The following is a 20,560-nucleotide window of genomic DNA, read 5'->3' as shown; positions in this document are numbered from 1 at the left end:
TAAAAAGCGTATCCCTCTCATCAATAGGTTTCTGTAGTGTAGTGGTCATCACGTTCGCCTAACACGCGAAAGGTCCTCGGTTCGAAACCGAGCAGAAACAGTGGTTGGATTCTGACAGAAAATTTAAACTGTTTGCCACGCTAGGTGGGTGCAGCACTCATTTCTTTTATATGCTTTTTAATAAGCGTGCACCTAAAGATTTATGTCTGCATCCTGAAGACGTGTTTCCGTAGTGTAGTGGTTATCACGTTCGCCTCACACGCGAAAGGTCCCCAGTTCGAAACTGGGCGGAAACTGTGGGTGGTTTTTGCAAAAATTTGGTATGCGATTTTCTGTTGAGCAGGACAGTACACTTGCAGGGATGTTTGTGGTTTAATCTCTTTAGAAAAGGACAAAAATAAAACAAATGACCATTGAGGTTTCCTGTACAGTAATATAAAATGTTTGGTCTGCCAACAAAATTAGCAGCATTTTGCCATGTTAAAAACACTGGGCAATCTATAGTTTCAGTCGCTTTTGAACAAGCGCAACCTAGAAGCGGTGGGACTGACGTCCAAATCAAGTTTCCGTAGTGTAGTGGTTATCACGTTTGCTTTACACACGCGAAAGGCCCTCAGTTCAAAACTGGGCGGAAACAAGTGGAGGCATTTTAAATGTAATGCTCCAATTCGCTACAATACCCTTGCTTTTGAGACAGGTGAAGGCCATCGTACCAAGGAGCTGTAGGCAGACTGCCATGCCGAATGACCTCTGTTCTGTTGTTTGTGGAATTCACAGACTGTCACACTGCTTGCAGAGTAGATTATGGGAAGGAGCCATCTTCTAAAAAGCACATGCCATGATATCACGTTCGCTTTACACGTAAAGGTCTTCAGTTCAAAACTGGGTGGAAACAAGTGGAGGCATGTTAAATATAAATGCTGCAATTCGATACAAAACCCTTACTTTTAAGACAGGTGAAGGCCATCGTACCCAGGAGCTGTAGGCAGACTGCCATGCCGAATGACCTCTGTTCTGTTGTTTGTGGAATTCACAGACTGTCACACTGCTTGCAGAGTAGATTATGGGAAGGAGCCATCTTCTAAAAAGCACATGTGCCTCATCAATAGGTTTCTGTAGTGTAGTGTTCATCATGTTCGCCTAACACGCGAAAGGTCCTCTGTTCGAAACCAAGCAGAAACAGTGGTTGGATTCTGACAGAATATTTAAACTGTTTGCCACGCTAGGTGGTAGCAGCGCTCATTTCCATTATATGCTTTTTAATAAGCGTGGACCTAAAGATTTATGTCTGCAACCTGAAGACGTGTTTCCGTAGTGTAGTGGTTATCACGTTCGCCTCACACGCGAAAGGTCCCCAGTTCGAAACTGGGCGGAAACTAAGGGTGGTTTTTGCAAAAATTTCGTATGCGATTTTCTGTTGAGCAGGTCAGTACACTTGCAGGGATGTTTGTGGTTTAATCTCTTTAGAAAAGGACAAAAAGAAAACAAATTACCATTGAGGTTTCCTGTACAGTATTATAAAATGTTCGGTCTGCCAACAAAATTAGCAGCATTTTGCCATGTTAACTCTTCGGGGTCGCCGATCACGCCGGCGTGATCAAGTTACATGACCAGTTTAAGACGTCGAAGCATAAAAACAAAGTCACGTTGAGCGCTGCTGCCACTTCTGTCGAAAGTGCTGGCTTGAAATTCTATTTTACTTTTTGTTTTGTGTTGATAGACCAAGTAAAAACGGAGATATGATCATTTAAACTTTATATAAAAAAATACTGACGCGTTCGTAAAAGAACGCAAGATGGGATGCGACAGGCGTTGCATTTATTCTAATAACTTCGTCGGTTTTTGTCATAAAACAAAACGGAGAAAAATGTGTGAATCTGCTGACTCTGCTCTTCAGGCTGCACATTTTAGGGAATGGAGGAGGAGCCAACTGAGCTAAGACGCAAAATTGAAAGGCAGAGGATTTACGGAGTTGATAAAGATAGACATATATACGTTATATATATATAGAGAGAGATTATTGCTAGTTTTTGGAAGAGTTTGAGTAGATTTTGAGAGTAGTTTAGGAGTAGTGTTGATAGTTTAGGTAGTTTAGGAGTAGTTTAGGTAGTTTAGGAGTAGATTTAGATTAACTGTTTTGAGGAGAGGCACAGATAAAAAATAAAAATAAAAAAACACCTGATATTTGTTGTAAATAGTTGTATGTATAATTTGATTTTGTGTTCATTTTACCTTTTGTATGCTATATTTGCACTATTGAGGAACCCCTCTTACTCAAGGAATGAAATCCCTGTAATGTAGCTATCTGTGTAATTGTACATGAAGTGTTTTGTAGAGTTTCTAAGCAAAAAAGAAAAGAAAAAACGCCTATTGCCACACCTGCTTTTTGCTGCATATAGTTTAATTTTATCTCAATTTTACATTTTTTTATGTTGTTTTTGCACTATTTGCGAACCCTCATACTCTGGGAATGCAAGGCCTTAAATATAGCTCTCTGAATAATTGTTTGCACAACATTTTTTAAAAAGTGGCTGAGCTAATAAGAAAGAAAAAAAGCCTATGGCTACACCCGCTTTTTTTTGTAAATCATATTTTTTTTGTATATAGGTTGATTATATCTGAATTGTACCTGTATATGTTGACATTTACAACTTGTGTTTACATTTTAAACCTTTTAAAATGCTTCATTGAGCATGTTTGTGTTTTTTGTAGTAGAAAAGCTATAATTTTTCTATTCGGATTTTGTGTTTTTTGTGTGATTTTGGGTCCAGTATGTTGATAGAGTACATCAAAGTGAAAAACTAATTGTCTGATCATATAGGTGATGTTGTGCTGAAAAAAATTATACCAAACATTGGTATGGTAAACATTTGTTTATGTTGCAAAATTTAAAAAAAATAAAAGTACTCAAAAACGGCCAAAATAGCCCAAGACTCCGAAGGGTTAAAAACACTGGGCAGTCTATAGTTTCAGTCACTTTTGAACAAGCGTACCCTAGAAGCGGTGGGACTGATGTCCAAATCAAGTTTCGGTAGTGTAGTGGTTATCACGTTTGCTTTACACGCGAAAGGGCCTCAGTTCAAAACTGGGCGGAAACAAGTGGAGGCATTTTAAATGTAATGCTCCAATTCGCTACAAAACCCTTGCTTTTGAGACAGGTGAAGGCCATCGTACCAAGGAGCTGTAGGCAGACTGCCATGCCGAATGACCTCTGTTCTGTTGTTTGTGGAATTCACAGACTGTCACACTGCTTGCAGAGCAGATTATGGGAAGGAGCCATCTTCTAAAAAGCACATGCCATGATATCACGTTCGCTTTACACGCAAAGGTCTTCAGTTCAAAACTGGGCGGAAACAAGTGGAGGCATGTGAAATTAATAATGCTGCAATTCGATACAAAACCCTTACTTTTAAGACAGGTGAAGGCCATCGTACCCAGGAGCTGTAGGCAGACTGCCATGCCGAATGACCTCTGTTCTGTTGTTTGTGGAATTCACAGACTGTCACACTGCTTGCAGAGTAGATTATGGGAAGGAGCCATCTTCTAAAAAGCACATGTGCCTCATCAATAGGTTTCTGTAGTGTAGTGTTCATCATGTTTGCCTAACACGCGAAAGGTCCTCTGTTCGAAACCGAGCAGAAACAGTGGTTGGATTCTGACAGAATATTTAAACTGTTTGCCACGCTAGATGGTAGCAGCGCTCATTTCCTTTATATGCTTTTTAATAAGCGTGCACCTAAAGATTTATGTCTGCAACATGAAGATGTGTCTGTAGTGTAGTGGTTATCACGTTCGCCTCACACGCGAAAGGTCCCCAGTTCGAAACTGGGCGGAAACTAAGGGTGGGTTTTGCAAAAATTTCGTATGCGATTTTCTGTTGAGCAGGTCAGTACACTTGCAGGGATGTTTGTGGTTTAATCTCTTTAGAAAAGGACAAAAAGAAAACAAATGACCATTGAGGTTTCCTGTACAGTAATATAAAATGTTCGGTCTGCCAACAAAATTAGCAGCTTTTTGCCATCTTAAAAACACTGGGCAGTCTATAGTTTCAGTCGCTTTTGAACAAGCGTACGCTAGAAGAGGTGGGAATGAGATCCAAACCAAGTTTCCGTAGTGTAGTGGTTATCACGTTCGCTTTACACGCGAAAGGTCCTCAGTTCAAAATTGGGTGGAAACAAGTGGAGGCATGTTAAATATAAATGCTGCAATTCGCTACAAAACCCTTACTTTTAAGACAGGTGAAGGCCAACGTACCAAGGAGCTGTAGGCAGACTGCCATGCCGAATGACACTAGGTGGGTACCGTCCAAATCAAGTTTCCGTAGTGTAGTGGTTATCACGTTCGCTTTACACGCGAAAGGTCCTCAGTTCAATACTGGGCGGAAACAAGTGGATGCATTTTAAATATAAATGCTACAAAACCCTTACTTTTGAGACAGGTGAAGGCCATCGTACCAAGGAGCTGTAGGCAGACTGCCATGCCGAATGACCTCTGTTCTGTTGTTTGTGGAATTCACAGACTGTCACACTGCTTGCAGAGCAGATTATGGGAAGGAGCCATCTTCTAAAAATCACATGCACCTCATCAATATCTTTCTGTAGTGTAGTGGTCATCACGTTTGCCTAACACGCGAGAGGTCCTCGGTTCGAAACCGAGCAGAAACAGTGGTTGGATTCTGACAGAAAATTTTAACTGTTTGCCACACTAGGTGGGTGCAGCGCTCATTTCCTTTATATGCTTTTTAATAAGGGTGCACCTAAAGATTTATGTCTGCAACCTGAAGACTTGTTTCCATAGTGTAGTGGTTATCACGTTTGCCTCACACGCGAAAGGTCCCCAGTTCGAAACTGGGCGGAAACTGTGGGTGTTTTTTGCAAAAATTTCGTATGCGATTTTCTGTTGAGCAGGTCAGTACACTTGCAGGGATGTTTGTGGTTTAATCTCATTAAAAAAGGACAAAAATAAAACAAATGACCATTGAGGTTTCCTGTGAAGTAATATAAAATGTTCGGTCTGCCAACAAAATTAGCAGCTTTTTGCCATGTTAAAAACACCGGGCAGTCTATAGTTTCAGTCGCTTTTGAACAAGCGTACCCTAGAAGTGGTGGGACTGACGTCTAAATCAAGTTTCCGTAGTGTAGTGGTTATCACGTTTGCTTTACACGCGAAAGGTCCTCAGTTCAAAACTTGGCGGAAACAAGTGGAGGCATTTTAAATGTAATGCTCCAATTCGCTACAAAACCCTTGCTTTTGAGACAGGTGAAGGCCATCGTACCAAGGAGCTGTAGGCAGACTGCCATGCCGAATGACCTCTGTTCTGTTGTTTGTGGAATTCACAGACTGTCACACTGCTTGCAGAGTAGATTATGGGAAGGAGCCATCTTCTAAAAAGCACATGCCATGATATCACGTTCGCTTTACACGCAAAGGTCTTCAGTTCAAAACTGGGCGGAAACAAGTGGAGGCATGTTAAATATAAATGCTGCAATTCGATACTAAACCCTTACATTTAAGACAGGTGAAGGCCATCGTACCCAGGAGCTGTAGGCAGACTGCCATGCCGAATGACCTCTGTTCTGTTGTTTGTGGAATTCACAGACTGTCACACTGCTTGCAGAGTAGATTATGGGAAGGAGCCATCTTCTAAAAAGCTCATGTACCTCATCAATAGGTTTCTATAGTGTAGTGTTCATCACGTTCGCCTAACACGCAAAAGGTCCTCTGTTCGAAACCGAGCAGAAACAGTGGTTGGATTCTGACAGAATATTTAAACTTTTTGCCACGCTAGTTGGTAGCAGCGCTCCTTTCCTTTATATGCTTTTTAATAAGCGTGCAGCTAAAGATTTATGTCTGCCACCTGAAGATGTGTTTCCGTAGTGTAGTGGTTATCACGTTCGCCTCACACGCGAAAGGTCCCCAGTTCGAAACTGGGCGGAAACTGTGTGTGGTTTTCGCAAAAATTTCGTATGCGATTTTCTGTTGAGCAGGTCAGTACACTTGCAGGGATGTTTGTTGTTTAATCTCTTTAGAAAAGGACAAAAATAAAACAAATGACCATTGAGGTTTCCTGTACAGTAATATAAAATGTTCGGTCTGCCAACAAAATTAGCAGCTTTTTGCCATCTTAAAAACACTGGGCAGTCTATAGTTTCAGTCGCTTTTGAACAAGCGTACGCTAGAAGAGGTTGGAATGAGATCCAAACCAAGTTTCCGTAGTGTAGTGGTTATCACGTTTGCTTTACACGTGAAAGGTCCTCAGTACAAAATTGGGTGGAAACAAGTGGAGGCATGTTAAATACCAACGCTGCAATTCGCTACAAAACCCTTACTTTTAAGACAGGTGAAGGCCATCGTATCAAGGAGCTGTAGGCAGACTGCCATGCCGAATGACACTAGGTGGGTGCCGAATGACCTTTGTTCTGTTGCTTGTGGAATTTACAGACTGTCACACTGCTTGCAGGGCAGATAATGGGAAGGAGCCATCTTCTAAAAAGCACATCCCTCTCAACAATAGGTTTCTGTAGTGTAGTGGTCATCACTTTCGCCTAACACGCGAAAGGTCCTTGGTTCAAAACCGAGCAGAAACAGTGGTTGGATTCTGACAGAAAATTTAAACTCTTTGGCACGTTAGGTGGGTGCAGCGCTCATTTCCTTTATATGCTTTTTAATAAGCGTGCACCTAAAGATTTATGTCTGCAACCTGAAGACGTGTTTGTAGTGTGAAAGGTCCTCAGTACAAAATTGGGTCGAAACAAGTGGAGGCATGTTAAATACCAATGCTGCAATTCGCTACAAAACCCTTACTTTTAAGACAGGTGAAGGCCATCGTATCAAGGAGCTGTAGGCAGACTGCCATGCCGAATGACACTAGGTGGGTGCCGTCCAAATCAAGTTTCCGTAGTGTAGTGGTTATCACGTTTGCTGAATGTGGCCGAATGACACTAGGTGGGTGCCGAATGACCTCTGTTCTGTTGTTTGTGGAATTTACAGACTGTCACACTGCTTGCAGGGCAGATTATGGGAACGAGCCATCTTCTAAAAAGCACAAATAGGTTTCTGTAGTTTAGTGGTCATCACATTCGCCTAACACGCGAAAGGTCCTCGGTTCGAAACCGAGCAGAAACAGTGGTTGGATTCTGACAGAAAATTTAAACTCTTTGCCACACTAGCTGGGTGCAGCGCTCATTTCCTTTATATGCTTTTTAATAAACGTGCGCCTAAAGCAAACGTAGGCGGACTGCCATGCCGAATCACACTAGGTGGGTGCTGTCCAAATCAAGTTTCCGTAGTGTAGTGGTTATCACGTTTGCTTTACACGCAAAAGGTCCTCAGTTCAAAACTGGGCGGAAACAAGTGGATGCATTTTAAATATAAATGCTACAAAACCCTTACTTTTGAGACAGGTGAAGGCCATCGTACCAAGGAGCTGTAGGCAGACTGCCATGCAGAATGACCTCTGTTCTGTTGTTTGTGGAATTCACAGACTGTCACACTGCTTGCAGAGCAGATTATGGGAAGGAGCCATCTTCTAAAAAGCACATGTCCTCATCAATAGGTTTCTGTAGTGTAGTGGTTATCACGTTCGCCTCACACGCGAAAAGTCCCCAGTTTGAAACTGGGTGGAAACTGTGGGTGATTTTTGCAAAAATTTCGTATGCGATTTTCTGTTGAGCAGGTCAGTACACTTGCAGGGATGTTTGTTGTTTAATCTCTTTAGAAAAGGACAAAAATAAAACAAATGACCATTGAGGTTTCCTGTACAGTAATATAAAATGTTCGTTCTGCCAACAAAATTAGCAGCTTTTTGCCATGTTAAAAACACTGGGCAGTCTATAGTTTCAGTCGCTTTTGAACAAGCGTACGCTAGAAGAGGTGGGAATGAGATCCAAACCAATTTTCTGTAGTGTAGTGGTTATCACGTTCGCTTTACACGCGAAAGGTCCTCAGTTCAAAATTGGGTGGAAACAAGTGGAGGCATGTTAAATATAAATGCTGCAATTCGCTACAAAACCCTTACTTTTAAGACAGGTGAAGGCCATCGTACCAAGGAGCTGTAGGCAGACTGCCATGCCGAATGACACTAGGTGGGTGCCGTCCAAATCAAGTTTCCGTAGTGTAGTGGTTATCACGTTTGCTTTACACGCAAAAGGTCCTCAGTTCAAAACTGGGCTTAAACAAGTGGATGCATTTTAAATATAAATGCTACAAAACCCTTACTTTTGAGACAGGTGAAGGCCATCGTACCAAGGAGCTGTAGGCAGACTGCCATGCAGAATGACCTCTGTTCTGTTGTTTGTGGAATTTACAGACTGTCACACTGCTTGCAGAGCAGATTATGGGAAGGAGCCATCTTCTAAAAAGCATATGCACCGCATCAATATGTTTTGTAGTGTAGTGGTCATCACGTTCGCCTAACACGCGAAAGGTCCTCGGTTCGAAACCGAGCAGAAACAGTGGTTGGATTCTGACAGAAAATTTAAACTTTTTGCCACGCTAGTTGGTAGCAGCGCTCCTTTCCTTTATATGCTTTTTAATAAGCGTGCACCTAAAGATTTATGTCTGCCACCTGAAGATGTGTTTCCGTAGTGTAGTGGTTATCACGTTCGCCTCACACGCGAAAGGTCCCCAGTTTGAAACTGGGCGGAAACTGTGTGTGGTTTTCGCAAAAATTTCGTATGCGATTTTCTGTTGAGCAGGTCAGTACACTTGCAGGGATGTTTGTTGTTTAATCTCTTTAGAAAAGGACAAAAATAAAACAAATGACCATTGAGGTTTCCTGTACAGTAATATAAAATGTTCGGTCTGCCAACAAAATTAGCAGCTTTTTGCCATCTTAAAAACACTGGGCAGTCTATAGTTTCAGTCGCTTTTGAACAAGCGTACGCTAGAAGAGGTTGGAATGAGATCCAAACCAAGTTTCCGTAGTGTAGTGGTTATCACGTTTGCTTTACACGTGAAAGGTCCTCAGTACAAAATTGGGTGGAAACAAGTGGAGGCATGTTAAATATAAATGCTGCAATTCGCTACAAAACCCTTACTTTTAAGACAGGTGAAGGCCATCGTATCAAGGAGCTGTAGGCAGACTGCCATGCCGAATGACACTAGGTGGGTGCCGAATGACCTTTGTTCTGTTGTTTGTGGAATTTACAGACTGTCACACTGCTTGCAGGGCAGATAATGGGAAGGAGCCATCTTCTAAAAAGCACATCCCTCTCAACAATAGGTTTCTGTAGTGTAGTGGTCATCACTTTCGCCTAACACGCGAAAGGTCCTCGGTTCAAAACCGAGCAGAAACAGTGGTTGGATTCTGACAGAAAATTTAAACTCTTTGGCACGTTAGGTGGGTGCAGCGCTCATTTCCTTTATATGCTTTTTAATAAGCGTGCACCTAAAGTGCACCTGCATTTTAAATATAAATGCTGCAATTCGCTACAAAACCCTTACTTTTGAGACACGTTTGCTTTACACGCAAAAGGTCCTCAGTTCAAAACTGGGCGGAAACAAGTGGATGCATTTTAAATATAAATGCTACAAAACCCTTACTTTTGAGACAGGTGAAGGCCATCGTACCAAGGAGCTGTAGGCAGACTGCCATGCCGAAAGACACTAGGTGGGTGCCGTCCAAATCAGGTTCCCGTAGTGTAGTGGTTATCACGTTCGCTTTACACGCGAAAGGTCCTCAGTTCAAAATTGGGTGGAAACAAGTGGAGGCATGTTAAATATAAATGCTGCAATTCGTTACAAAACCCTTACTTTTAAGACAGGTGAAGGCCATCGTATCAAGGAGCTGTAGGCAGACTGCCATGCCGAATGACACTAGGTGGGTGCCGTCCAAATCAAGTTTCCGTAGTGTAGTGGTTATCACGTTCGCTTTACACGCTGTGGTGGCAATTTTAATGATATTCATTGATCTTTAGTAAAATATAGATGATTCAAATAATGTCACATGTGTGTCTCTCACTTGTAGTGAGAGAAGATTCTGTTTATGTACCTGGGGAGGCAGAAGGGGGAGACACTCCAGAGAACAGACGAACAAGGACCTCTGACCTAGATGTCAGAAGGCCATTTGGTGCAGGGGAGCTTAGTGGGCCAACTAGTGACGTCTATGGAAAACTACTGGGAGGAAGGCTCTGGGGGGAAGAAGGCCTTGAAACTAAGATAAAAGCTAGTTCAGTCTGTCTGGGGGTGTGTCACTCTTCTGCACAGGGTAACAACTGTGTATTAGACTGCTCCTATTCTTGCAAGAATAAATACTTCTATTTTATATAATTTGACTCTGAGTGTCTCTTACGCAGTGATGTTTGTTTAAGATGAATTTTTGCCACAACAATTTTGGTGTCAGAGTGGGATTCCTTGGAAGTGCCTTCTGGACCTGAGAGCGGACGGTGTTTGGCCACCTGGACTGAGCAGTTCCAGCTCTACCTCGTAAATTTCAGAGAGAGGGGCAGACCGCTATCAGGGCCAGGAGAAACTCCACTGGAATCAATTGAAAGAACCCGGTGGCAACAGAAGCATCTCTGGTAAGAGACAGTTCAATTTATTTTCTTTTGGGTAAGTTAATTAAATTCACTTTAATTGGGGAGAAGAGTGAAATTGAACCATATTGGCTGAAGGCTGTTTCTGTGGTACGTAATCTGAGATTAATTGAGATCTATATAGATCAAGAAATTTCAAACAGATACGAGGGAAAATGATCTGAGATTAATTGAGGTCTGTAACAGAACAAGAAATTTCAAGCAGAATAATAATCTGGGATTAAGTGAGAACTGTAACAGATCAAGAGATTTCAAACAGATAGGTACCCTGAAAATTAGTTGTTCCACGACGGAGCAAATTGTTTTTAGGTACTGAGGCTAATTAGGGGGAACCAGAACAGTTTTTGGTAAACCTTAATTAGGAGGGCACTAATAGTGCAACCCGACCGATTTGGGTTAAAAGAAAGAATCGGGTCTGTTGGGGACGCATAAACAGATTAGAGAAAACGCGCGTTGAAGAGAAATCCACAGGGAACAGAAAACAGCCAGTATGGGAAAATCTCAGAGTAAGCATGCCAAATTTGATACACCGGTTTTCTGTAGAACTAGGAAAGTATGTTTTAGATATTGAAGTAGGAAGAAGCAATAAGGCTGTCTGTGTGAAATAGAGGGAACTGTAAGTGAGACTTGGTGGAAGAGGGAAGTGAAAAAACAAAAAGGTGGTGTGTGAGACATGTGTGTGTGGGGATTGTGCAAACAATCATGTACTGGTTAGATAATGAAGGAACTGGCATGTTTGAGAAAAGAAAGGAGAAGATAATGAAGGAACTGGCATGTTTGAGAAAAGAAAGGAGAGGATAATGAAGGAACTGGCATGTAGGGAAAAGAAAGGAGAAATATAGTAGAAAACTATATGTGATGAAAATAGACATGGTCTGACAGAATTTATGGAAGTCAAATTAACTGTTTAAATGATATGAAAAGTTTTAGAATAAAATAAGGCATTGTATGATTGACAGGGATTAACATGATATGAAGAATGTTTTAAGCAGAATGGGGAACAATTCTAGATTTTGATAAAATAATGATTGAAATGATGATATATCTGCTTTATTTTATTAATGTTAAGAAAATAAGGGTATTGAAGCAAGTAGCTATAATGGTTGTCTGTGTAATTTACGGACTGAGTAATATAATCTGTTTTGGAGAAACAGTAGAGATAAGACTGAGACAATAATGATAATATTAAGTTGAATCTGCAGACTGACCATGTGATGGAAGGGAAAAGGCTTCAAACCAGTTGTAATGAAAATAATGATGTACAAATTGTTACACTTTATGAAGAGTAACTGAACAGTCCGGGAAAATAAATAAATAAATAAATAGTGAGACAGAAGAGAGCAAATGCTGTAAACAGCTCTGCTCTGAAGATCTCATTTTGAAGAGATTTGCAGATGATGTTTTGTAAAAGATAAGCTGGGATAACAGCAACAGTACTTGTAATTAGTGTTGTTGATGATAATACCAAATTAGTAAGGTAAAGACAGAAAACAAATTCGAATATTTTGAGCATTCTCTGTGCTGCTCATGAAATTATGTTCTGCCAATAATAATGATGAAGAGTATGAGTTGGCTATTGTGATTGAATCCGCCATTGGTGGATGGTCAAAGGAATACAGAGAACTGCTTATCAGTGGGTCTGTTTACATTCCTGAATGGGACACACACTGCTTCAAGGGTGTGCAGTTAAGTTGAAGCCCTTTGGAAGCTCACAGTGATCAAACTGCAAGGTGTCTGATGCTGTAGTTGAGGCTGACACACGAACCAACCAGATGACAGAGAGTGTCTTGATTGTGGTCAGCAGGACCATTTAACACGTGACACATTTCTGATAATAATGTGGGGTTGAAAATAGATCAGTGTTTAAATGACGACAGTGACAATTTTTGGTCTGAGAAATAAGAGATAAAAAAACAAGGTCAAAAGATTGAAGTCTTAAAGTGAATCCTTTTGTGACTCCAACAAATGTGAGTTGCAAAATATGTAAAGGTAATATAGAGAGACAGATCTCAAAGATGATTTATAATAACTGCACAAGATGCAGAGAAGCCTTGTCAAAATTACTGTGAATCCTAATTGGAGATTGATAAACTCCAAGAGAAAACTTAAGTCAAATATTAAACTATGGTTGAGAACTTGACAATTAAAATTGAGATTGAGAAATGTGAAACGTTATTGAGAACTAGAATAATTATTTTTATGTAAGAACAAATAAGCAGAAGTAGTAGGCTACTGAATTAACAGTTGCTAAATGTAAAATGTGTTGAAAGGCATCTGAGTAAACAAACAGCTTGAAAAGTTGACCATGAAAGAGCTAGAAGCTGATGTTTTGCTTTCAAAAGATAAGTCTGCTATTGGCTGTAATGAAACAGTTCGCTTATCTAAATCTGATGTGTGCTGTGGCTGAAACAGCCAGTGCGACAGAGACTCAATCTGAATGGAAATTTGTAATGTCTAGATTCCCTGACGTGGGCAAAGGACAACTGTAAAACTATGTTTATTTGAAAACGTATGTAATTTCTGGCAAAGAGGCCTTAAGCTGGGCTAGAGTTAAAATATGGTAGATAAAGTTTGATGTTAGAAGTTTATAAGAGGGCAGTGTACCAGTCTTGGATGCCTCAGAGTCTCTCTCATTAAATGTCAGATAAAAGCTGTTATCTGAGCCTGTGTCATAAGTGAAAATAAGTTATTGATAGTAAAGCACAGTGTTTCAGTTGAAAATCATAGACATGGAGAGGTTAAAAGAAATCATTGCCGTTCAGAGGGCAATTTGTATTTGTAAATGTTTTAAATGTAAAACTGAATGACTTTAAAGAAGTCTTTAAAATAATAATACAGACCTTAAACGATAGAGGTGACATTTTGATTAGCGTATTTTAGGACCAGTAACAACTTTGTCTCATTTAGTCTCCACCATTTAGGACCGATGGCTCCGGCTACAGATGAAGTACACTGAATGTACGGTTGTGATCTAAATTCACTGAGTATAATCTAAGCAGCTAGGTTTCTGCTTTTAAGATAGTTAATGGATTTAAGTGATTAAATACTGTTGTTTTTGACCTGTCTCCCTGTGTGAACACTATTAGGCAATCCGAATGGCTCTGGTGACTCTTGAACGTGCCTTACCTAAGCTCCAGAAAACAGCTGAGGTCTGTTGAAGAGAACTGATTGTGTGATTGGAAAGAGCGGTCACCAGTGGGCACGAGTGACCATCTCGATGACGGGTAAGACCTTCTTTGGCCAGACAGGGGGCAACCTAAGCCAGAGTGGATCACGTAAAGTCATTGGGCATCTCCTGAATGGAGGTGTGTTATGTGAGACAGGTATGAGGGTTGAGCAGGAGCTGTGAGGCCAGCAGCGTACTTATGCCGTTAAGGGGAGATGACGCGGTGACGAGTCACGGCATGTCTCCCCAATAAAGCAAAGCTCCTCTATATATACCACTCGCCAGAAGAAACCGCATTAGTTGTATGGCTTGTTTTTTTATTGTGACAAGCGTCTGCAAATATGCCAGGGGAAAACACCCTGATGGAGATTATAGATAAAGGGCTAACAGGAGTGGGCTTTCAAGAGCCAGCTGAGGCCATGAAGTGATTCCCATTAGCTGTTGTGGAGACAGTAGCAAAACTTTTTATGTACTGGTTTGCCTTATGGGCAAGGAAAATCATAGTGTTGATTTTGAACTAATAGGTCTATGACATAGTTTTAACTCTTGAAGGTCGTTAGACATGGTGGTGGCTAAAGATGAAGACAGCTTTTGATTTAAGGAAAGTCTGGATGACAAAGGTGAATGGTCAAAGGTTATTGTAATGAATACAAATTTTGTCTAAGTTACAGCCTTAGGAGGCTGGTGGAAAAATTATTTGTTATAGTGAGAGAGACTGCCTGAGTTGGAGGAAGGGATGGTAACTGTGTCTGTCTTTCTGTTATCTGCCTGCTAGAGCAAGCTGAAGCAAAATAATGATAATGAAACAAAACAACCCAGCTGACTTGTCTAAAAATCAAATGAATAATGAACAGACGTGCTTTGAAAGTGGTTAAGATACCATGTAAAATTAGGTAGAAGCTACAGGAAAATGGGAAGTTTAAAATCTTATTTAAAATTTAAATCTTTTAGCAATAATATAAAGAAAAGTGAACATTGAGAAAGAACAGTTAACATATGTGTGTCTAGTATGAGTGTGTGTGTGTGATGGTGACAGCACTTTATGTCTTGTATGTATTAGTTTGGGGCACTAATATTCCGCCTGAATGGTGTGTATATTGCGTCATTAACCTCTGGAATGAGTTTATCATTACAGATGGGTTAAGGCAAATGACAAATTTTAAAGAAGCTGATAATTCTGATGAAGAGACAATACAGAACATGGGACAAGCTTTAAGTTGATTGGCCATCAAGCTCTGTCTGGTAGTAATACTTTTGTCATACATAATGTAGATTTGAAGATCAGTAAATTGGAATTGTGTAGTTGTAGATCACCATCTGGCATGGGCTGAGATAAATGAAATGTTGTAGGTTTGAGGGAAACAACAAAGTGACATATTGGCTAAGTCAACATGAAATTATCAAGAGAGCCCCTCACATTTATGATTATTGTGAACAAAGGGGGAGAAATGATTGACTGACATTGACCAAGTCTGCACAGCACGACCTGAAATGATAGGGAAAATTGATGACTTTGGAAATGTTTGTAGATGACTGACTTGAGAGACCAAACAACAGGCCTGAAAAGCAGAATACGCTGTGAGACTGAGGGCCGTTGCCTTTCAAATACTTCGATAAGAAGATGAGATTGTGGCTTTAAGTGAAGAATGTAATATTTTTGTTTCAGAGGCAGAGAAAGATGTCTGGAGGAAATTTGTCTGAAGGACAACGTTTGGGTTAGTGTTGATGGCAAACTTTATAAAAACACTATGTTAAATGTTATGTTAAATTGATGCTCGAGTTGTGTCGTGCATCAAGAGGGAGATGGTATAACAATTGCCAAATATGGTTTATTAAGGGGTTCACATTTGCTGAATAAATGTTGGGAGAACACTAGGGGTAATTTGATAAAAGCCCTGAAAGAAGCCATTTTTTCTGCCTAACAAAATGGATGTCTGTGAGTGTGCCGCACACACCAATAACAAAGATTGTTTCAACAGGAAACGCCAGGGCATCGAAGGCCACGGGAGAACAGTAGACAAAAGAAACTACGTACTTTACTATCTGACAATAACCTCGAAATCTGTTTCTCTTTACAGAGAGCATGCAGGATTGGGAGACAGGGCAAAATGTGCCCACCAAAATAATGGTTATGGATGAATTTGGCTAACTGTCCTGGCCTGGGTTATTAGTGTGGCAGAAAGGTGCTACACCTGCGCAGCGCATAACTTAAAATTTTCCTTTTACAGAATGTCAGGAAGGATTGGATCAAACAGAACTAATTCTGTTCCAAATGTATAAATATTGTGTGGACATGAGGACAGGGGTTGAGTGTTTTTCAGGGTAAAAGGACCCCGAGTGCTATTTAGTGAGCAAGAAATTATCCGGAGATAATGTTTCAGGTTGTTGATTCCACAGGTCACACCAAAGGGGAGCGGTCAAGCGGTCACTAACAAAATACTTAAGGTCTCCATTCACAGGTGACAGTTCACTCCAGTGGGGGTGCGGTCGTGATTTAAGGGAAAACCTTATAAGGATCAGAAAATGGTTGGAGAGTGTGACACCTGGGTCCAAGCCTCTCACCTACACCAACAGGCCACAACCATCCCATAGTCCATGGGGCGAACGAGATGATCAACACGCCTGGAGGAGGATGTGAACCAACTAATGGTTTAAGAATGTGGTTTTGTGATTATTTTGAGGATTTGATTCGATTAAATCAAAATAGGGCTTAGTATTGATATACACTAGATCAAAATATTTGATTGGTTACTTATTCATTAGGAAATATTTAAGGAAAATGTTTTTGGGAAGAGAAGATCTATTAATTAATGTAAACACTAGGGATAATTGTTGAAGCTTATTAAGTAGAACCACAGCATGTTTGAATTAAAAGTTAAAGGTAAAAGAACACGGAACGTCCGTGGGGCGAACGAGATGATCAACACAACTGATGGTTTAAGTTTAACAGAAGAATCTGTTCTTGTGACGATTTTGTTTGATTGAATCAAACTAGGTATTGATTTGATTGTAAATGTAGAAAATATATTGATTGTGTCCGTAATGGAAATATTAGAGTTAATTTCGAACAACTACATTGGTTAAAAGAATGGATAAAAAAAAAATATAAAACCTTTTCTGGATAGATTTTATTAAATATGGTGTTAAATAGAGCTTACTAAGTAAAACCATTGGCTGAATCGAGTTAAAAGTTAAGAAAATATGGTTAGGAAAATGGAGGCGATGTATGGAAATGGGCGTGGACTGATGGTAAATGGATAAGATTGGTTAATCTTTGGGGGGTTGGGGGTACTGTACTACCAATTTCAGCGATAGGATTATCAATATTGTTATGTTTACCATGCATTATAGTGTGTTTCCAGCTCAGTACAGAGACTGGTTAAAGCTGGGAGTCTGTTCAATTGGATGAACAAAATATGATGATACAAGTAGTGGGAGCTACTGTGACATGTGTTAAAGTGTATGTTTCCTTTTTCTTTTTCTTTATTTCTATGAATGTTTTTGATATGAACAGAAGGTTAAAAGCTGTGGTTATCCGCTATGTGTTGACGTACAAGGAGAGGGGTCGAAATGAGGGATTTTATTCTACTTTTATTTCTTCTATTTTCTTAGCCTGTTGAAATGCCATGTGGGTTTCAAGATGTGTAATGATAACCAGGGTGTTAAATTGATGTGTTTCCTACTTAAACTATACACTATTTCTTGTTTATACTGAGGTGACTGAGGGTCCGACCTAGGTCGGGAGTGCAATAACAGTGCTTATTCATTCAGCCCGGCCGCAGATAAAGTCTTTACTTGCTTGCTAATACTTAAGGGACTATCCCCACAAAAACAGCCTAAGCTTTTTACTTTTCCAAATGTTATTTCACAAATGTTTAAGAGAGTGGTCAGTGAAAACCAGAGATGAAGAGTATAAGTGTGATGATATGACTTAAAATTTGTCTTATTGTTTATTATTGTGATTATGGGTAATCATAATGATAAAAAGTGAGGAGTTGTGGTGGCAATTTTAATGATATTCATTGATCTTTAGTAAAATATAGATGATTCAAATAATGTCACATGTGTGTCTCTCACTTGTAGTGAGAGAAGATTCTGTTTATGTACCTGGGGAGGCAGAAGGGGGAGACACTCCAGAGAACAGACGAACAAGGACCTCGGACCTAGATGTCAGAAGGCCATTTGGTGCAGGGGAGCTTAGTGGGCCAACTAGTGACGTCTATGGAAAACTACTGGGAGGAAGGCTCTGGGGGGAAGAAGGCCTTGAAACTAAGATAAAAGCTAGTTCAGTCTGTCTGGGGGTGTGTCACTCTTCTGCACAGGGTAACAACTGTGTATTAGACTGCTCCTATTCTTGCAAGAATAAATACTTCTATTTTATATAATTTGACTCTGAGTGTCTCTTACGCAGTGATGTTTGTTTAAGATGAATTTTTGCCACAACAACGCGAAAGGTCCTCAGTTCAAAATTGGGTGGAAACAAGTGGAGGCATGTTAAATATAAATGCTGCAATTCGTTACAAAACCCTTACTTTTGAGACAGGTGAAGGCAATCGTACCCAGGAGCTGTAGGCAGACTGCCATGCCGAATGACCTCTGTTCTGTTGTTTGTGGAATTTACAGACTTTCACACTGCTTGCAGGGCAGATTATGGGAAGGAGCCATCTTCTAAAAAGCGTATCCCTCTCAACAATAGGTTTCTGTAGTGTAGTGGTCATCACATTCGCCTAACACGCGAAAGGTCCTTGGTTCGAAACCGAGCAGAAACAGTGGTCGGATTTTGACAGAAAATGTAAACTCTTTGGCACGCTAGGTGGGTGCAGCGCTTATTTCCTTTATATGCTTTTTAATAAGCGTGCACCTAAAGATTTATGTCTGCAACCTGAAGACGTGTTTGTTATGTAGTGGTTATCACGTTCGCCTCACACGCGAAAAGTCCCCAGTTCGAAACTGGGCGGAAACTGTAGGTGATTTTTGCAAATATTTCGTATGCGATTTTCTGTTGAGCAGGTCAGTACACTTGAAGGGATGTTTGTTGTTTAATCTCTTTAGAAAAGGACAAAAATAAAACAAATGAACCTTGAGGTTTCCTCTACAGTAATATAAAATGTTCGGTCTGCCAACAAAATTAGCAGCTTTTTGCCATGTTAAAAACACTGGGCAGTCTATAGTTTCAGTCGCTTTTGAACAAGCGTAAGCTAGAAGAGGTGGGAATGAGATCCAAACCGAGTTTCCGTAGTGTAGTGGTTATCACGTTCGCTTTACACGCGAAAGGTCCTCAGTTCAAAATTGGGTGGAAACAAGTGGAGGCATGTTAAATATAAATGCTGCAATTCGCTACAAAACCCTTACTTTTAAGACAGGTGAAGGCCATCGTACCAAGGAGCTGTAGGCAGACTGCCATGCCGAATGACACTAGGTGGGTACCGTCCAAATCAAGTTTCCGTAGTGTAGTGGTTATCACGTTTGCTTTACACGCAAAATGTCCTCAGTTCAAAACTGGGCGGAAACAAGTGGATGCATTTTAAATATAAATGCTACAAAACCCTTACTTTTGAGACAGGTGAAGGCCATCGTACCAAGGAGCTGTAGGCAGATTGCCATGCAGAATGACCTCTGTTCTGTTGTTTGTGGAATTTACAGACTGTCACACTGCTTGCAGAGCAGATTATGGGAAGGAGCCATCTTCTAAAAAGCATATGCACCGCATCAATAGGTTTTGTAGTGTAGTGGTCATCACGTTTGCCTAACACGCGAAAGGTCCTCGGTTCGAAACCGAGTAGAAACAGTGGTTGGATTCTGACAGAAAATTTAAACTGTTTGCCACACTAGGTGGGTGCAGCGCTCATTTCCATTATATGCTTTTTAATAAGCGTGCACCTAAAGATTTATGTCTGCAACCTGAGGACTTGTTTCCGTAGTGTAGTGGTTATCTCGTTTGCCTCACACACGAAAGGTCCCCAGTTCGAAACTGGGCGGAAACTGTGAGTGTTTTTTGCAAAAATTTCGTATGCGATTTTCTGTTGAGCAGGTCAGTACACTTGCAGGGATGTTTGTGGTTTAATCTCTTTAGAAAAGGACAAAAAGAAAACAAATGACCATTGAGGTTTCCTGTGAAGTAATATAAAATGTTCGGTCTGCCAACAAAATTAGCAGCTTTTTGCCATGTTAAAAACACTGGGCAGTCTATAGTTTCAGTCGCTTTTGAACAAGCGTGCGCTAGAAGAGGTGGGAATGAGATCCAAACCAAGTTTCCGTAGTGTAGTGGTTATCACGTTCGCTTTACAAGCGAAAGGTCCTCAGTTCAAAATTGGGTGGAAACAAGTGGAGGCATGTTAAATATAAATGCTGCAATTCACTTCAAAACCCTTACTTTTAAGACAGGTGAAGGCCATCGTAACAAGGAGCTGTAGGCAGACTGCCATGCCGAATGACACTAGGTGGGTGCCGAATGACCTCTGTTCTGTTGTTTGTGGAATTTACAGACTGTCACACTGCTTGCAGGGCAGATTATGGGAACGAGCCATCTTCTTAAAAGCACAAATAGGTTTCTGTAGTTTAGTGGTCATCACATTCGCCTAACACGCGAAAGGTCCTCGGTTCGAAACCGAGCAGAAACAGTGGTTGGATTCTGACAGAAAATTTAAACTCTTTGCCACACTAGGTGGGTGCAGCGCTCATTTCCTTTATATGCTTTTTAATAAACGTGCGCCTAAAGCAAACGTAGGCGGACTGCCATGCCGAATCACACTAGGTGGGTGCTGTCCAAATCAAGTTTCCGTAGTGTAGTGGTTATCACGTTTGCTTTACACGCAAAAGGTCCTCAGTTCAAAACTGGGCGGAAACAAGTGGATGCATT

The 20,560-nt window shown here is 40.7% G+C and overlaps 20 non-coding genes across 20 annotated transcripts; all 20 read left to right on the top strand.

Moving 5' to 3' along the window:
- Positions 1-27: 27 nt before the first annotated feature.
- Positions 28-100, top strand: trnav-aac (transfer RNA valine (anticodon AAC)). The gene has a single exon. It is a non-coding gene; the product is annotated as a tRNA-Val (tRNA).
- Positions 101-223: 123 nt separating this feature from the next.
- On the top strand, positions 224-296 carry trnav-cac (transfer RNA valine (anticodon CAC)). Its single transcript has one exon. It is a non-coding gene; the product is annotated as a tRNA-Val (tRNA).
- Positions 297-1,305: 1,009 nt separating this feature from the next.
- trnav-cac (transfer RNA valine (anticodon CAC)) lies at positions 1,306-1,378 on the top strand. The gene has a single exon. It is a non-coding gene; the product is annotated as a tRNA-Val (tRNA).
- Positions 1,379-3,025: 1,647 nt separating this feature from the next.
- On the top strand, positions 3,026-3,098 carry trnav-uac (transfer RNA valine (anticodon UAC)). The gene has a single exon. It is a non-coding gene; the product is annotated as a tRNA-Val (tRNA).
- A 667-nt stretch (positions 3,099-3,765) lies between these two features.
- Positions 3,766-3,838, top strand: trnav-cac (transfer RNA valine (anticodon CAC)). Its single transcript has one exon. It is a non-coding gene; the product is annotated as a tRNA-Val (tRNA).
- A 266-nt stretch (positions 3,839-4,104) lies between these two features.
- On the top strand, positions 4,105-4,177 carry trnav-uac (transfer RNA valine (anticodon UAC)). The gene has a single exon. It is a non-coding gene; the product is annotated as a tRNA-Val (tRNA).
- Positions 4,178-4,314: 137 nt separating this feature from the next.
- trnav-uac (transfer RNA valine (anticodon UAC)) lies at positions 4,315-4,387 on the top strand. The gene has a single exon. It is a non-coding gene; the product is annotated as a tRNA-Val (tRNA).
- Positions 4,388-4,787: 400 nt separating this feature from the next.
- On the top strand, positions 4,788-4,860 carry trnav-cac (transfer RNA valine (anticodon CAC)). The gene has a single exon. It is a non-coding gene; the product is annotated as a tRNA-Val (tRNA).
- Positions 4,861-5,867: 1,007 nt separating this feature from the next.
- Positions 5,868-5,940, top strand: trnav-cac (transfer RNA valine (anticodon CAC)). Its single transcript has one exon. It is a non-coding gene; the product is annotated as a tRNA-Val (tRNA).
- A 574-nt stretch (positions 5,941-6,514) lies between these two features.
- Positions 6,515-6,587, top strand: trnav-aac (transfer RNA valine (anticodon AAC)). Its single transcript has one exon. It is a non-coding gene; the product is annotated as a tRNA-Val (tRNA).
- A 465-nt stretch (positions 6,588-7,052) lies between these two features.
- Positions 7,053-7,125, top strand: trnav-aac (transfer RNA valine (anticodon AAC)). The gene has a single exon. It is a non-coding gene; the product is annotated as a tRNA-Val (tRNA).
- Positions 7,126-7,279: 154 nt separating this feature from the next.
- On the top strand, positions 7,280-7,352 carry trnav-uac (transfer RNA valine (anticodon UAC)). Its single transcript has one exon. It is a non-coding gene; the product is annotated as a tRNA-Val (tRNA).
- Positions 7,353-8,576: 1,224 nt separating this feature from the next.
- Positions 8,577-8,649, top strand: trnav-cac (transfer RNA valine (anticodon CAC)). Its single transcript has one exon. It is a non-coding gene; the product is annotated as a tRNA-Val (tRNA).
- A 574-nt stretch (positions 8,650-9,223) lies between these two features.
- trnav-aac (transfer RNA valine (anticodon AAC)) lies at positions 9,224-9,296 on the top strand. Its single transcript has one exon. It is a non-coding gene; the product is annotated as a tRNA-Val (tRNA).
- A 9,101-nt stretch (positions 9,297-18,397) lies between these two features.
- trnav-aac (transfer RNA valine (anticodon AAC)) lies at positions 18,398-18,470 on the top strand. The gene has a single exon. It is a non-coding gene; the product is annotated as a tRNA-Val (tRNA).
- A 460-nt stretch (positions 18,471-18,930) lies between these two features.
- On the top strand, positions 18,931-19,003 carry trnav-uac (transfer RNA valine (anticodon UAC)). Its single transcript has one exon. It is a non-coding gene; the product is annotated as a tRNA-Val (tRNA).
- A 137-nt stretch (positions 19,004-19,140) lies between these two features.
- Positions 19,141-19,213, top strand: trnav-uac (transfer RNA valine (anticodon UAC)). Its single transcript has one exon. It is a non-coding gene; the product is annotated as a tRNA-Val (tRNA).
- A 738-nt stretch (positions 19,214-19,951) lies between these two features.
- trnav-uac (transfer RNA valine (anticodon UAC)) lies at positions 19,952-20,024 on the top strand. Its single transcript has one exon. It is a non-coding gene; the product is annotated as a tRNA-Val (tRNA).
- Positions 20,025-20,248: 224 nt separating this feature from the next.
- On the top strand, positions 20,249-20,321 carry trnav-aac (transfer RNA valine (anticodon AAC)). The gene has a single exon. It is a non-coding gene; the product is annotated as a tRNA-Val (tRNA).
- Positions 20,322-20,475: 154 nt separating this feature from the next.
- Positions 20,476-20,548, top strand: trnav-uac (transfer RNA valine (anticodon UAC)). The gene has a single exon. It is a non-coding gene; the product is annotated as a tRNA-Val (tRNA).
- The last annotated feature ends 12 nt before the right edge of the window (positions 20,549-20,560 follow it).

The sequence above is a fragment of the Siphateles boraxobius genome, unplaced genomic scaffold (assembly GCF_051911475.1).
Source record: "Siphateles boraxobius isolate OS27281-9 unplaced genomic scaffold, OSU_SipBor_1 51, whole genome shotgun sequence".
In the NCBI taxonomy this organism is placed as follows: domain Eukaryota; kingdom Metazoa; phylum Chordata; class Actinopteri; order Cypriniformes; family Leuciscidae; genus Siphateles; species Siphateles boraxobius.
Note: the sequence above shows the minus strand (reverse complement) of the source record. Positions and strands in the feature narration are given on the sequence as shown.